General features: G+C 37.7%; 1 protein-coding gene across 9 annotated transcripts in view; it reads left to right on the forward strand.

Moving 5' to 3' along the window:
* bt (projectin protein bent) overlaps positions 1-13,661 on the forward strand; it is a 3,328,983-nt gene that overhangs the window by 45,999 nt on the left and 3,269,323 nt on the right. The window lies entirely within an intron of this gene.

Below are 13,661 nucleotides of genomic sequence, written 5' to 3' on the forward strand. Positions count from 1 at the left end.
GAGAAATAATAGGCAAAAAAAGACTCAAAACTTGAAAATAACATAAATAAAATTTTTTTTAAGTTAAACGGTTTTATTGAAAACAGAAAGGGTAAAGAAACGTTGCTAACCACGTACAAAGTAATTGGCCGGCCACTCATGAGCTACGCGTCAGCCGTCTGGTCGCCTGGTCTTAAAAATATACACTGGAAAAGGCTACAGACCTGTAAAAATTCTGCAATCAGAACTAGCACCGGATGTCTCCTTATAACACCCGAACACCATCTATATAGTGAGGCCAAGGAGCTCAATATTAAAGAGCACAACGAAATGCTGAACAAGCAGTTTTTGCATAATTGTCACAAACCAGGACATCCTAGCAAACCACTGCTCGATTTAGCACTGCCTCCACGGGGATTAAGAGAAAATCTCCTAAACCACGATGACAACATCTGCCACCTGCCAACACAGCCGTTTGATCAAGGCAAGCATAAGCAGGCCCTTAGCACTTCCACACAGAATCGGTAAACGCCTTTGTCAGGACGCCCAGTGAACCCCGTTATTAATATGCAATATCCCACCCTTGCCGAAGAAGAAAGCACATTACCAAGGGAGACACGATTCACCCTGGCCCACATGACACCAACCATCTTTTCAATCGTAATGTGGAACCTACACCTCTAACAACTATCCCCTATGGTCTGCCCCTGTTGAAACAGCCAGTTTCCTTGGACTCCCGTTAGAAGACTTTGACGACAATTTGTGAGTGGTCGTGCCCATTGAATGGCGCGAAGCACTGTTAATACAACAACAAGAGAACAGAAGCAAGCGTTTTATACATCAATTATTAAGAGTGATGGAAACAGTATTTTTTATAGAAAAAAGGAGTCCGAGTTATCAAAAGTGTTTGAGTAAGAGTTATTGTCTTGGCATTAACACCATTCATTTTAGATCGAACTTCGTTCTAGATTGTTTCAGCAGAAGGAATGGGCATGAAATTTGATCCATTTAAAAGCTTTGTCATAAATATTACACCAAGCATTTCCTTTCCACTAGCAAGAGTTGGAAGATTGATAAGCTTTAATCGATTAGTACAACAGGAAGATTATATAAAGAGTCCCATAGAAATTTTACCTTTGCCTTTATTCACTGTAGCATTAATATGAAGGTTGAAACTAAGTTTGGAATCCATCATGACTCAAAATTCAACAAAATTATTTACAATTTCTACACTATAGTTGTTAATTTTATATGAAGATGGCGGCGAAATTCTCCGAGAAAAACAGATCACTTTACATTTTTTAAGATTGAGCGGCATATAATTTACATTGCACCAGGTAACCAAGTGATTTAAATCCGTTTGAAGCAAGGAATGTTCCTCAACAGACGCGTATGATTTGAAAAGTTTTACATCGTCAGCGTACATCAAGATTTTTGAGTATTTTGTTGTATTGGATATATCGTTTATGAACAACAAGAAAAGAATCCGACCAAGATGGCTGCCCTGAGGAACACCAGAAGAAACATTGATGACTCCAGAAAGTGCATTTTTAAAGATTACACTACTCGACAAAAAAATCTCCAAAAAAAATAGGCCTTTCCTAAAGTAAAATTTTCTCCTGGTTCCGAATATGACTTCCATTTTCCTGTGGCAGATCTAGTTTCCGAAAATATGAAAATTCCCATTTTTGCGGAACACTACTTAATATAGGTGGGGCAAAAATTTGTAGTTTTCATTTTTTCGTTTTAAACTGTTGAATTATACATTATACTAATTCCCATAAACATTTGTTGCCTTCACCTCCTTTCAGTATCTTCAGTAGTTTGGCCACTATGCCAAAAAACATTGAAAAAATTTTGAGAAAAAAAAGAAATTTTTTACAAAATTTTAGATTTAACCACTTTAAAATCGGAAAAATTCTATGGACGAAAAAAAGTTAGCCCTCCTATGTTATAGGTAATTTAACTACGAAAAAGCGTACCAGTACAACAATCGGACGTGCCGTTGAGACTATAGCCCGGTTAACCTGCAAGCGTCTATCCTAAAATTTTAGTATTACTTTGATAAAATTGGCGAGACATTTCATTTGGTCACTCTACCTTAGGGTCTAATAAATTTAAAAAGACATCAAGTATTTAATTGTCACTACTGTTTGTTGTAAATTTTGTTTTGCAAACTGTAGTGCAAATTTATACATACTATATCGGTAGATGTGTTTACGAAATGGCTTGTTGCAAAAGAGATTTTAAATGTAAAAATAATCCGGATGATTTTTGGTTTATTTGCGGACATTATATTTTCGGAAACTCAGCTCGGAAAAAAAATAATTCTGTCAAAGATGCATACTTTCATTATTTCGGTTTCCGTGTAAAAAATCTCGATAAATCTTGGACACCTCATTTTATTTGCGCCTCCTGTAGATTAAATTTAATAAGATGGGTATCGGGTAAAGGTCATAACATGAAGTTTGGTGTTCCAATGATGTGGACTGAACCCTTTAACCACGACCAGTGCTATTTTTGCGTAATAGACCTTAAAGGTAAAATGAGAAAAAAGAGGAAATTAATAAGATATCCAAATGTGGCATCAGCTAAAAAACCAAAACTACATGACCATACCATAGGCCGCCTATAAATTTTGAAGCCTCAAGCGAAAGTGAATCCGAAGCAGATAATTTAGACAGTGAACAAGAAGGAGAGGTCTCACATCGAGTATCACAAGCCGAACTTAATGACTTTGCCAGAGATTTTAAATTATCGAAATTTGATGGCGAAGTTCTAGGATCTCGTTTGCAGCAATTGGGCAGCCTGGGCCCTTCGACAAGTACTTCCAAATTTCGAAACAGACACAAGACTTTCTCTTCTTTTTTTACTAAAAGTGAAAATATTTGCTACTACAATGATGTTGAAGGTTAATTTGAAGCACTAAAATTAGAAAATAAAGTGGTGCTTGTTTATAGACAGTTCAAAGCATAGTTTAAAAGCAGCATTACTCCATAAAGGAAATTCGTTACCGTCAATACCAGTGGCACAATTCTTAGAATACTAAAGAAACTTATTTAAGCATATTCAATTTACCTGAGCTCATTCAATATAAACAATTTAATTGGAAAATTTGTGCGGACTTAAAGGTAAGCAGTTTCGGTGGTACAATTTAAAATAAATAATATATGAAATACATCCCAGGTTGTAGCTATAATTCTCGGACTTCAAGGATTTTTTACTAAATATTGCTGTTTTCTCTGTCTTTGGGACAGCCGTGCTAGAAGACCCATTATATTCAGGAAAACTGGCCACCAAGAGCTGAGTACGAACCAGGTGCCTTCAATATCGCAAACCCGCCTTTAGTAAATCCAAATTAGGATTAATGAAAAATTTTGTAAAGACTTTAAATAAGGACGCGCCATCCTGCCAGTACCTAACGAAATTTTTCCCTAAAATAACTCAAGCCAAATTAAGGAAGGGATATTTGTTGGTCCGCAAATTAGAAAGTTGCTGAAAGACAAAAATTTTGCGAATCATTTATCATCAGTAGAAGCAACGGCTTGGGACAGCTTTAAGCAAGTCGTTAGTTGATTTCTTGGCAACAACAAAATCCCAACTATAGAGAGATGGTCAAAGCCCTGTTGAAAAACTACAGTGCTATGAAATGCAACATGTCCCTCAAAATGCATTTTTTGCATTCACATATGGATAATTTTCCCGCAAACCTAGGTGCTGAAAGTGATGAACAGGGTGAAAGGTTTCACCAAGACCTCATGATTTTTGAAAAGCGTTACCAAGGTTTTTGGAGACAAACCCAGAAAATTATAAACGGGTAGTTAAAAGTACCCACGTCCCTCATTATTGACCACCACGGTAAAACTGCTCAATCTGACTTTTTTTAGATGTAGATATGTATGTATATAATGTTGTTGTCGTTGCTGTTTTTTACTGAATTGCTGATTTATACTCATATTACTCAATTGAATACAGTTTAACGTGCAAACATATGTCTATAATAAAACGTTATAAAAAAACGTAGTTTGAATAAAAATTGTCTCTATAAACAAGTAAGGAAGGCTAAGTTCGGGTGTAACCGAACATTACATACTCAGCTGAGAGCTTTGGAGACAAAATAAGGCAAAATCACCATTTAGCAAAATGAACCTGGGGTAACCCTGGAATGTATTTGTATGACATGTGTATCAAATGAAAGGTGTTAATGATTACTTAAAACGTAGTGGGCCTTAGTTCTATAGGTGAACGCCTTTTCGAGATATCGCAATAAGGGTGGACCAAGGGTGACTCTAGAATATGTGTTCATTTTAAATAGAGATCTAAGATGAGCGCCCAAGAACTTACATACCAAATTACATACCTCAAAATTTACTCAAGTTATCGTGTTTACAGACGGACGGACATGGCTAAATGAATTTCTTTTTTCACCCAGATCATTTTGATATATAGAAGTCTATATCTATCTCGATTAGTTTATGCCTTTACGGATTATCGTTATGCGAACAAAGTTAATATACTCTGTGAGCTCTGCTCAGCTGAGTATAAAAATTGTAGGATAGATGCTTGCAAGTTAACGGGGCTATAGTCTCAACGGCACGTCCGATTGTTGTACTGGTATCCTTAAAATTTTCGTAGTTAAATTACCTACAACATAGGAGGGCTATCTTTTTTTCGTCAATAGAATTTTTCCGATTTTAAAGTTGTTAAATCTGAAATTTTGTAAAAAATTTCGTTTTTTTTCAACATTTTTTGAACGTTTTTTGGCATAGTGGCCAAACTACTGAAGATACTTAAGGGAGGTGAAGGTAAGAAATTTTTATGGAAATTAGCATAATGCACAATTCAACAGCAACAACATCAGCACTGAAATCCAGCGAAGAATCAATCTTGCCAATAAATGCTACTTTGGACTAGGTAGGCAATTGAAAAGTAAAGTCCTCTCTCGGCGAACGAAAATCATACTCTACAAGTCACTTATCGTACCCGTCCTGCTATATGGGGCAGAAGCATGGACCATGACAACAGCAGATGAAGCGGCTTTGGGAGTGTTCGAGAGAAAAGTTCTTCGAAAGATTTATGGGCCTCTACGCGTTGGCGATGGCGAGTACCGAAGAAGATTTAATGATGAGCTGTACGAGCTATACGCAGACATCAACATAGTCCAGCGAATTAAAACGCAGCGGCTGCGCTGGCTAGGCCATGTTATGCGAATGAAAGATGATGCTCCGGCCAAGAAAGTGTTTCTATCGGAACCCGCCTATGGAAGCAGAGGTAGAGGGCGGCCCCCACTCCGTTGGAAGGACCAGGTGGAAAACGATTTAAACTCCCTTGGTCTGACCAATTGGCGCCGGTTGGCGGAGCGAAGGAGCGACTGGCGCGCCTTGTTGGACGGCCATAACCGTTTAGACGGTTAAGCGCCAATTAAGTAAGTAAGCAAGTATAATTCAACAGTTTAAAAATGAAAAATACAAATTTTTGCCGTACCTATATGAAGTAGTATTCTGCAAAAATGGGAATTTTCATATTTGCGCCGATATCTCGGAAACTAGATCTGCCACAGGAAAATGGAAGTCATATTCGGAATCAGGACAATATTTCACTTTAGAAAAGGCCTATTTTATTCTTGGAGACTAAAGTTGATCAAAATTTTCTGAGTAGTGTTACTTTTTTCGTACGATTACCGAGATACGAAGAAATCCAACATATAAGACGGGGTTGAAAACCAAGTTGACCGAGCTTATAAATAAGTAACATACTCTGTCGAAAGCTTTACTGAAATCGTTGTAAATTACATCGGTGTGAAGGCTTTTTCTAAATCCTTAGAAACGTGAATGGTAAATTCCAGTAAATGGTGATAGTTGATTTGCCCTTACAGAATTCGTGTTGCGAGCTTGCAATTATGGGGGAACGTTAGGTGGTGGGTAACAATAGCTTCAAATAACTTGGGATAGCGGATAACTTCGCTATGCCCCGATAGTTTTCTATTGAAAACCTGCTTCCATTTTTATGAAGCGGGATAAGAAAAGATTCCTTCCACATTGTTGGGAAAACACCATATATATAAAAGAAAGTCGTGTTAGTTATACTACGCATAACTCTAGAACGGATGAACCGATTTGGCTGAAAATTGGTGGAGAGGTAGCTTAGAACCAGGAAACGGACAAAGGATACTTTTTATCCCGTTCTGCCTAGGGTCTTGAGATCAAAACGTGGACCTGGTTACTCCTGGGATGTGTTTGTACAATATGGGTATTAAATGGAGGGTGCTTATGAGTACTTTGATACTGGGTATTTTTGTACCCCTGGGTGACTTGGGTCTCGAGATATAGGCTAAAACGTGGACCCGGGCATCCCTAGAATGTGTTTATACAATATGGATATCAAATGAATGCTGTTGATGAGTGCTTTAGTACAGGATAATTTTCATACCTATTGGTGACTAGGGTCTAGAGATATAGGCCAAAACGTTGACCCGGGCACCCCTAGAATGTGTTTATACAATATGGATATCAAATGAAAGCTGTTGATGAGTGCTTTAGTACAGGGTAGTTTTCATACCAATTGGTGACTTGGGTCTCGAGATATAAGCCAAAGCTTGGACCCGGATACCCCGAGACAATGTTTTCTGGGTGACTAGGGTCTCGAGATATAGGTCAAAACGTGGGCCCGTGAACGCCTAGATAGTGTTTTTACATTATGGGTATCAAATTGAAGCTGTTGACGAGGGCTTTAGTACAGGGTAGTTTTCATACCTATTTGTTACTAGGGTCTCGAGATAAAGGCCAAATTGTGGATCAGGGTAACACTAAGATATGTTTTTACATTATGGGTATCAAATTGAAGCTGTTGCTGAGAGCTTTAAATTAATTTCCATTGTCATATTCGATTTAGTCGCATCAACCTGGCAAAACTGATAAATAAGCATGCGAAGCCGAAATAAAGACGTGAATTAATAACACCCACATACCTATATACATATGTACGTCCTATTCGATTAGCCTGAAATTTGGTGTATTAATTTGCCTGTATTAGTATTTACGATCCTTTTTTCCGGGAACTAGACCAGAGGCGGACTGGGACTGAGATTAGGACTAGGACTGGGGCTGGGACTTGGAGTGGGAATGGGACTCGGATTAGGACTGAAACAAAATACATATCACCCTCTGGGACTGGCAATAAGGGATGAAGAAGAATGAGAAGAACTTGAGAGAAGAGAAAAAAGGGAAGGATACTGAGAAAGCGATAGAGTGAGACGAAATAGAGATAGATGAATCGAAAAAGACGGAGGGAGGAGTGAATAAAAGGATTAAGAAAAATATAAGAGGGGGAGGCAGAGTTAGACGGAAAAATATTATTGAGATGTATGCATATAGACCAAATTTAGGGCAGAACAACGTCTGCCGGGTCTGCTAATTAAATATAAATTAAATAAATCTGTTAGCGGCTGATAGGTGCATGCAGCACATTTTTTAAGAAAGTGTGTCGGGGTCCTGTCAGGGCCGTACATATATGATACTTTTAAAGTTTTTAAATAAGATAATACATCTTCTGAAGATATAAATGGCGCTCTGATTGAATTACATGTATCAGGATCGTATGGGAAACGTTTGTCTTAATAGAGTACTTTGATTTGAAAAATTCCGCAAAGAAGCCGGCAATCTCTTGGTCATCGCTGGAAATATTATCTTGGAATTTCGTGGATGACGGAAACCCTTTCACTCTACGCTTAGAGTTTACGAATCCATAAAATGCTTTCGGATTGCAAATTATGTTCCTTTCTATTTTGCAAAGATTACCTTTGTAACACTTTTTGTTCAACTGAAAATACTTATGGCGTAGAATCGAGTACTGTAAGTAATGGGTTTGTAAAACCGTCTTTTTGAACAACTTGGTAGACCCGAGGCTTTTTATTTTTTTAAATTTTCAGCTCTTTAGTGAACCATACTTGGTTTGTAACGAAATGTACACAAATTCGCTTAGGTACGTATTTTTTCAAAAGACAGTAAATGGTATCGTAAAACGAGAAATGCTTTGCTCCACGTCAGCATTAAATATTGGCCACACTGTTCGAGATAGATCACGATTTAATTTTTATACTTAGCGTGCTTTGCACACAGAGTATATTAACTTTGATTGGATAACGGTTGGTTGTACACATATAAAGGAATCGAGATAGATATAGACTTCCATATATCAAAATCATCAGTATCGAAAAAAAAATTTGATTGAGCCATGTCCGTCCGTCTGCCCGTTAACACGATAACTTGAGTAAGTATTGAAATATCTTCACCAAATTTGGTACACGAGCTTATCTGGACCCAGAACATTTTGGAAAACACAAAAAACCTGATTATTTAGTAAATAATACACCTAGAATGTTGAAATTTGACGTGTGGACTGATATTGGGACTCTTGATAGAAATTTTAAAAAAAATTTCAAATGGGCGTGGCACCGCCCACTTGTGATAAAATCAATTTTACAAATATTATTGATCATAAATCAAAAATCTTTAAACCTATCGTAACAAAATTCGGCAGAGAGGTTGCCTTTACTATAAGGAATGCTTTGAAGAAAAATTAACGAAATCGGTTAAGGACCACGCCCACTTTTATATAAAAGATTTTAAAAGGGTCGTGGACGAATAAAATAAGGTATATCTTTTGCTAAAAAAAGCTTTATATCAATGGTATTTCATTTCCCAAATGGATTTAAAACAATAAATAGGAAAAACTTGAAATTGTAAAAAACGGGCATGGCACCGCCCCTTTTATGACTAAGCAATTTTCTATGTTTCGGGAGCCATAACTCGAAGAAAAATTTACATATCGTAACAAAATTGGGTACATATATTTTCCTTATAGCAGGAAATATTTCTAGAAAAATGGACCAGATCGGTTAAAGACCATGCCCACTTTTATATAAAAGATTTTAAAAGGGTCGCATATGAAAATAATAAGCTATATCTTGGCAAAAAAGGGCTTTGTGTCAATAGAATTCGAAAAAACCATGTTTTTTTCTAATATTAATCAATTTGTAAATGCTTTTTTCGGAAAATAATTGAAATAATCATTGGCCATTAAAATAGGCATTTAATTAATTGATTACTAATGCTAATTCAAATTTAACAGGTCTGATTTTATTGAGTGTCGACTTTGTAAAATGATATCCATTGTAGATAAGAAAAGTGTGATACCTGATAGAATAAATGTCAAAATAACAAAGAGATACGCTCTCCTGATGTTTAAACTTCAAAGTTACTATCGTGGTTTCCACCTGCGTCTCTTTCTATCACCCGCTGAAGATAGCCAGCGGTTTACGCCGCCATATTCAACATATACCTAGAAAAAAGAATTTAAAATAAGCTTCAGCTTAAGGAAACATACAAATATTTGTAAATTTTAATGAGTTATAGACGCCATCACAATAATTTGTTTTAATATTAAATTATAATGCTTTATTATGACATAATTAAGCATAATAATTTAGTATATAAAAAAATTGTTGTGAAAAGCGATATGGAAGCAGAGGTAGAGGGCGGCCCCCACTCCGTTGGAAGGACCAGGTGGAAAACGATTTAAACTCCCTTGGTGTGACCAATTGGCGCCGGTTGGCGGAGCGAAGGAGCGACTGGCGCGCCTTGTTGGACGGCCATAACCGTTTAGACGGTTAAGCGCCAATTAAGTAAGTAAGTAAGAAAAACGGCGGCGATATTTTGCGTGTAAAAAGAACAAAGCATTTGTTTATGCTGAGTAATGAGAAAAGTGGTTGTTTTGGTGCTATTCAAAGTGACGCAGTAATGTGGCATAATAGATTTGGCCACATAAATTATGCGAGTTTGAAAGAAATGTCAAACAAGTGCATTGTAAATGGTTTAGAAAATGTAGATTTTTCTGTGAAGCCATCGTGTCAAACGTGTATGCTTAGCAAAATACACACACAACCATTTCCAAGTGCAGCAGAAAATAAATCAAAGAATTTGTTAGAATTGATACATATGGATGTGTGTGGGCCTTTTGAAACAACTTCACTTGGTGGTGCGAAGTATTTTTTAATATTTATTGACGACATGTCAAGGCGAGTTTTTGTTTACTTCTTAAAATCAAAAGATGAAGTCTTTGATACATTTGTATCGTTTTGCTCAATGGTAGAGCGACAAACTGGCAGAAAAGTGAAAGCAGTTCGTAGTGACAATGGACGTGAGTACGTCAACAAATCATTTAATGAATATTTTGATAAGCAGCAATTAACACTTCCCTACACTCCTCAGCAAAATGGGGTGGCTGAGGGGGCAAAACGCACGTTGGTTGAAATGGCCAGGTGTTTATTGGCACATTCGGGTATGTGTGCGGCGCTATGGGCAGTGGCAACTGCCGTGTATTTGCGGAATCGTCTGCCAACTAAGGCATTAAATAATATGACACCATATGAAGCATGGTTTGGTAAGAAACCTACAATAAAACATTTGCGAGTATTTGGCTCTACGGCAGTGGCATTGGATAAAACGAAGCGTAGCAAATTTAAAGTGAAGGGTAAACAATACAAAATTGTTGGTTACTCAATGATTTAAAAGCGTATAGGCTATACGATCCTGATGTTAGACAGGTGGTTGAAAAACGCGACGTATTATTTGATGAATGCCATAGCGTGGAAGCATGTAACGACGAACAAATAACATTAGATTTTTTTGATAACAATCAGGTTAAAGCTGACACTGGTACTGCTGGTGATGTAGATTCTGATAAAGAAATATGTGGCGAAGATAATGAAGAAATCTGTAGCGATGATAATGCAAGCGATATATATGCGAGTGCTGAAGAATAAGTTGAGCACATTGGGCGTGGTAGGCCCAAGCTCGTGCGTAGTGGTAAACGAGGTCGTCCACGAAAAGTATTTAATTTTTTAAATGCTATGAGCACTAAGGAGGTGCTTGTTCCTCAAACATACGAGGAGGCAATTAGTAGCGATGAAGCTGATTTAAGGAAGGCCGCCATGAAAAAAGAACACGATTCGTTGGTTGGAAATAATACATGGTCTTTGGTAGGGTGCAAGTGGGTATATACCCTAAAGCGCAACTAACACGGTGACATTGAGCGGTATAAGGCACGGTTGGTGGCAAAGGGGGGTTCACAGAAGTATGGAGTGAATTACTCGGACACTTTTTCTCCAGTATGTCGGTTTTAAACCATACGGTTGGTATTGGCATTATCAGCAGAGATGAAACTACATGTAGGTACACCGATGGATGTATGCACAGTATATTTAAACAGCGAACTTGATGATGTCGTATACATGAAACAGCCACAAGGTTACCGTGATGAAAGTCAACCAACAAAAGTCTTAAGGTTGAACAAGGCCATACACGGTTTGAAGCAGTCTGGGAGAGCTTGGAGTGTCAAGTTAGAAGAAGCGTTGAGAAGTTTAGGTTTCAGTCAGTGCGAGAGCGAGCGCTGTTTGTATAAACAAGATATAGAAGGTAACCTTTGCTTAATCCTTGTTTATGTTGATGATCTGCTTCTAGCCTGCCAATCCAAGGTTCAAGGCAAATGTATATGATATTTTTGAATGCATTGACAAGGGTCCACTTCATATGTTTTTGGGTATGCAGATTGAGCGAGAAGGTGAACGAATTGATATCACCATTGTTAAATCCCAATATATCAAAGATTTATTGACGCAGCATGGTATGGAAGTATGTAGGTCAGCATCGACACCATTAGACGCTGGTTACCAAGTGGCGTGTGATGATGAACGTTGTACTAGGGTTGATCAGATATCATGCCAATCTACGATTGGGGCGCTGATGTAGTTGGCGCTTTCGACAAGGCCGGATATATTCCATTCGGTAGCCAAGTTGGCACAGCGAAACAATGATCCACATAGCGAACATTTGGTGGGCATAAAGCATATTTTAAGATACCTAGCATCAACCAAAAATATGAAGTTGCGATATAGGGCATGCGGTCAAGGGTTGAAGGGTTACGCAGATGCCGATTGGGGCGCCATCAGAATTGATCGCAGATCATACACCGGCAACGGGTTCTTCCTTACAGGAGGGGCGATTTCCTGGAAGTCAGAAAAACAGGGTTGTGTAGCCTAAGCAGTATCGAGGCCGAATACATGGCCATGTCATGGGCAGCAAAAGAAACACTACATCTAAGACGAGATTGGATGTGGTAGCGGTCAAACTCCAACGATGCATCATGCTAGATCGAAGCACATTGATATCAGATATCATTTTGTTAGAGAGATTGTTGAGAAGGGTGACATAAAGTTAGAATATGTATCAACTAATAACATGATAGCTGATATTTTAACACAAAAATTGTCGAAGAAGAAACATACAGATTTAATGAAATTGTTAAGTTTAGAAGAATAACATTCGCATTGAGGAGGGGTGTTGAAATATACATGGCCATGCAACCCTAAATATGTAACAATGCGTATGTCAGATAATCTCACACTTTTATTGTATTTGACATTTGAATTCTCTTATTAAACGTTGAACAGTACACTCGTGTTTTCTTCTTCTTTGGGAAAAAACCTCAACATAACTTTTAGCATTTGGCAACTACATGCGAGAGAAGAAATTGAGAATGAACTGAGCTGCAACTGAAAGAATTGAGAATCAGTTTTGTGACTACTATTTTCATTTCTATATTCATATGTATGTGTATGTAGCAAGCATGCGTATTTATGTATTCACATATTTACGTATTTATATGGCGGCCGCCGTGGTGTGATGGTAGCGCGCTCCGCCTACCACACCGAAGACCCTGGGTTCACACCCCAGGCAAAGCAACGTCAAAATTTTAGAAACAATCTTTTTCAATTAGAAGAAAAATTTTCTAAGCGGGGTCGCCCCTCGGCAGTGTTTGGCAAGCACTCTGAGTGTATTTCTGCCATGAAATGTTCTCAGTGGAAACTCATATGCCTTGCAGATGCCCTTCGGAGTCGGCATAAAACACGTAGCTCCGGTCCCGCCAATTTGTACGAAAAATTAAAAAGGAGCATGATGCAAATTGGAAGAGAAGTTCGGTCTAAAATCTCTTCGGAGGTTATCGCGCCTAACATTTATTTATTTATATGGCAACATAGGTACTTTCATACAAAGCTGTCGCAACAACTTTTTTTGTTCATTTGACAACTAAAACGGTCAATTACGAATCAACGATTTGTGCGCAGTTCATTCAACATCTTTTTGCGATGGATAAAAATTGACAGAAATTTCGGTTGAATTGACCCGAATTTCGGTTGATTTTACCAGTTTTTTTCTTTCAGTGTACTTTTCAATTAATCAGGCAAGTTGCCTTCTTTATGTTTCTAATAAACCTCATCGTATGAAAAAACAGTACCTGTTTAATGCTTAGCAAATTTAGAGCGGCGAGCATATCTCTGATATGTAGGGGTATCATAGCGTTTCCTCAGAATAAATCGCAAAGCTCGGTTCTGTTGCTTTTGCAGTTTGTAAATTTGGCTATCTCTCATAATGAAGAATAATGTTGGAAAATATATGAAGTGAGGTTCAAGTATCGATTTGTAAACCATTACCAATTTGAAAGCAAATTTTCCGAAAATTTTTATTGTTGTATTGTTTTGCAGATCTTCGGTACTTTGCGGTAATTTAGCGTTCTGTCAAAAGGATACAGATATCATCGCTCTTGGGCAACAAAGCCTAAGCTCT

Source organism: Eurosta solidaginis, chromosome X (assembly GCF_040869045.1).
Source record: "Eurosta solidaginis isolate ZX-2024a chromosome X, ASM4086904v1, whole genome shotgun sequence".
Lineage (NCBI taxonomy): Eukaryota > Metazoa > Arthropoda > Insecta > Diptera > Tephritidae > Eurosta > Eurosta solidaginis.